Source organism: Cynoglossus semilaevis, chromosome 10 (genome assembly GCF_000523025.1).
Source record: "Cynoglossus semilaevis isolate Cse_v1.0 chromosome 10, Cse_v1.0, whole genome shotgun sequence".
NCBI lineage: Eukaryota > Metazoa > Chordata > Actinopteri > Pleuronectiformes > Cynoglossidae > Cynoglossus > Cynoglossus semilaevis.
The window spans coordinates 1,366,517-1,370,620 of record NC_024316.1 but is presented as its reverse complement, the minus strand read 5'-3'; the positions used below and the strand labels follow the sequence as shown (position 1 = coordinate 1,370,620).

Here is a 4,104-nt window from a genome sequence, read left to right as displayed (position 1 = left end):
GAAGTGGTCTCCTCCTGTCCACTGTTGGTCACGCTGGCACATGTTTAGGTGAACCGCAACATCACGGCAACAGTACCAGAAGTCATTTTAGTCAAATCAGACACGACCGGCTTGAACGTAGACCGAAATGTTTTGAGGATCTGTGAAAACCCTGTTCCAGGACCGAAAACACAATAGGTCACATTTCAGTTCCATAAACACCGATATACTTTCAACTTGAGAGACAGAACAGGCAACAGCACACTGGATCTGGATCCAGTTACAGAGCAGGAGGCGTGAGTGGATGGAAAACCAGGTCCCACATTAATGATGCAGCAGTTTGTCCAAATAGTCACAGTGAACTGAGGATATCCAGTCCCTCTGTGTGGAGGTAAAAAGTTTTGCTCACTCACTGGACACTGGCTCGGACATGATGACTACATTTTCTCCAGAACATACTAGAACTATGACTCTGCTTGCCGTTAGAGCCATGGTGTGGCGTTTGGTGTAGTTTAAATTAGGAAACGGCTGCTGACGCAATTTCAGAGTATCACTTGGGACAAACCATCTCTTTTTTCTTTTTTTTTTGAACAACCTTTAACTTTATTTGCTCTGTGGATACAAAAGGCTTAATCCCGACGACTGCATACAATGTAAAATTGACGAAACTCTCTGAATGATTAAAAACAAGTTTTAAAAAGTGTGTTTTTAATGACACAATGCGGCACCAAATCCCATTCTATCCTGCGGCACCACACTGTTTGGAACCGCCCCTGTTACTGGCAACGTTTACTGTGCTGTTAAACAACAGCTGTGGTTTTAACAGAACTAACACCCTTTAGAAAAACAAAAACTGGGCGAATTTAAAGTTTTAAACCTCTCAGTCTTAGATTATAGCAATGTGGAAACCCATGGTGCTACAAGCTAACTATTCCAAAGTGACAGAAGCAACCGGTAAACAAGTTCGTCTTAGAACTGTGGAGACGTACAGAACTGTCATATATCGTGTAAGTCATTAATAATTGTATATATTCAAAAATAAAAACTCACCGGGAGCGGAAGAAGACAAACTCCAGTACTTTTACTTTTTACCGTTTAATCCATGCCAGTGTGTGGTGTGTGTGTGTGTGTGTGTGAGAGAGAGGAAGGAATCCGAAGGAAATATTCTTACGGTGGATGTATTGCTGTAGTCTAACCAGCAGAGGGAGTCCGCGGCCTAAATGAAACAGGAAACAGGAAGTCACACTACGAGCATAAGAGCTATATTTAGAAGTTGAGACTTTCTCAGATAAATTCTGTATCTGTAGAACTCAGAAGTGTACAATTTAAAATATATTATATATATATTTATAAATGTAGAATATTGATAATTAATTGTTTTTTTTATTTTTATACTTACCCTGCATTGTGTTGGAATCTACGTGTTTATTTCCATAATAATATTTATATCTTATTTTAATTTATAACTATACACGTTTGATGAAATAAAAAAAAAATTCAAAGACTAAATCCAAACAGGGAAATATCATTGAAATGTCACTGCAAATTAACATTGCAGCTGCTGACATAATAGACCTGGGTCTTTGTTTTTTTTCTTTTACAATAGTTATCTCCAATGGGGGTTTAGTGAAGACGGGTCATTTTGACCCAGAGGACACGGGGTGTATATGTCAGGACAACAGGAGGGTTAAGTTAAGCTCTGCTGGGCCACATAAAATGAGGTGGACAGCTGGATTTGACTTGTGTGGTATATACTGATGAGAACAGAGCACAAAATAATCACTGTTCCTGCTCTTGGACAAAAGAGGCATTGTAGGGACTTACTCCTGTTATTGTCATCGTCATTGATATTAACCCACATTGTTCTGGAGGATCGAGCAATGACCAATCCGGGAAAGCATGTACAGTATGTTCTGTGTGGCTTCATTTGTACTCACTTTTCACATATGGCTGCCCTCTCGTTCATTGCAGGTTCCAGGCACTCAGATACTGGTGTGAGGCACAGACCTAATTTTAAACATCATCGTGACAATGATCACTGACTCTAGAAAATATCAGGCCACGAGAAGCGTTGGAACTTGAGACGACTTCTCTCTCCCGGTCACTGTCTTCACTCCAAAGGTGCCTGTGCCTCCAGAACTGCAGGACCTGATCTATACTCATCTTCGTTCATATTTGTTGATTTATACCAGGGGGCACCATGTTGGTGGGCTACGTTCTAAAAATAAAACCAACAAGAAATCAACAAGAGGGTTAAAAATTGAACCGTTACTGTTCTTTTTGGATTAGTTACACTTGCAATAAAGTTGTATGTCCCAGAACTTGACACAGTTTGGCGTTTGGCGATCCCTGATTTATATTGACTTTATACACCTCCGCCACCCCGTTAAATGGGTTTTTAGGCAAATATTTGAAGTTTACTTTCAATCCTTATTTCAAACTGTGAGTCCAATGACACAAATATGTCCATCCATCCATCCATTTTCATCCGCTTATCCTTTACCAGGTTACAGGGGCAGCAGATCCACCCAAATCACACTGCGCCGTACCAACCCCCCCTGAACCTTCCTGTGGTTGGTGAGTCCACTGGAAGGTACCAACCGCCCTGACCGGGATTCGATCTTGCCCAGGAGGTGAACCCTGGGGTTCCACAGTGGGAATTTGGGATATACAAATAAAATTTGACTTGACTTGAAATACAATGGTTCCAGAAAGGGGTATTGTGGCATTGTTTTTGGAACGATGTGCTCGGTAGGTAAACTGATGATTGTCTGGGTCGGGGGGAGGGTGGCTCTAATGTAAAAGGACACGTTTCTCTGGACACCGCGGAGCAACCGTTTACATTGCAGCAGGTCATTTCAGATGATTTTTTTTGGAACCAGAATAAAGGCAGTGATTGATAGCTACATTTCTAGCTCTCAGCCAGCTCACCTACAGTAGTTCTGTTGCTGCTGTTTCCTGTCTGGGTGCCTTGCTGACTGGTGTTGCTCTGCACCTGCTGGAGTTGGAGACAGACAAACAAGATGTCAGAAAGTGGAGCATATTGTTTTCAGAAAATTAAGTCCTAACATTGCTGTAAATCCGTGGCTTTCCGATTGAGAAATGGCTTTATTTTCCTCCTTGTTTTGTCGTTCTTGGTGCAGGAGTGCACTGTACATATCTGGGGGACCAAACTGACAGAGTCTGCCAGATCATCTCATCTGCATAGAGTTGCCCGTCGGTGTTGTCAGCTGTCAAAACGGTGTTGCGCTCCTGAGGTGGCCGCGTCCGACACCTGTGCCGTTTAGACTGTGGCTCTTTCAATCGGCGGATCTGCACTGTTTACTTTGGAGTTCAATTCATTTCCCAGCTATATTTGAATTAGGATTGGAGTGTACTTTACAATGATATTTGATCCTTTTTAGTATTCTATAGCCTACGATGTTAAAAACTGGCTCACTGGTTAAGTGAGAACACTCAGAACAGTACAAATGCAATAAATGAGTTAATGCTGAAGCAGGAGTCCCAACGGAGACAGAGAGGGTTTAATAACAGCTTTGTATAATAAAGAAGCAGGTGCTTGTTCTCAGAATAGTTTATTGTTCTGGGCTCATCCTGATGCCTGTCAGTGTGTGTGTGTCAGTGTGTGTGTGTGTACATGTGTGTGGAGCTTACAGTAGGATTTTAGAGATTTGCTCTGGAGCCATCGTAGAATGCATGGACAGACCCACCAATCTGGTATATATATGCGTGTGTTTGCGGGTGCGACCGAAATACCTAGTGATATTGGTCAAGGTCGTGTGTTTTGAAGGTCTTCTGTATTTCATTATCCCACTGGTTTCATCAGTTATTCCAATTGGGTCAATATCTTCCAGCTGTTCATTCTCTCACTTAAGGAACTGTAGTCGCCAAATGAACTCTTTCTTTATCAAAACTAAGTCATGATGCTACACAACATAATACACCGGTCAATGGTATTCCTTAAATGTTTTTGGTAATTTTTCTTATTCAGTCAATACATTTCCAAATTGTAATTCCTCAACTGAATTAAGAACTTTAAGGTGTTTTTATTACTTAAATTAATTTAATTAAAAAGATAGATCGATCGATAGATGGATGGATGGATGGATGGATGGATGGATGGAT

The 4,104-nt window shown here is 41.3% G+C and overlaps 1 protein-coding gene across 8 annotated transcripts in view; it reads right to left on the bottom strand.

The window, feature by feature from the left end:
- Positions 1-1,181, bottom strand: part of snx21 (sorting nexin family member 21) — a 25,558-nt gene extending 24,377 nt beyond the window's left edge. For all 8 annotated transcript variants that reach the window (XR_001760650.2, XR_003050949.1, XR_003050948.1 and 5 more), the window contains exons 1-2: positions 1,030-1,181; positions 1-151 (exon numbers count right to left, since the gene is read on the bottom strand). The gene's annotated coding sequence lies outside the window, so the exon portion shown is untranslated. The remainder of the gene's footprint in view (positions 152-1,029) is intronic.
- Between the last annotated feature and the right edge of the window lie 2,923 nt (positions 1,182-4,104).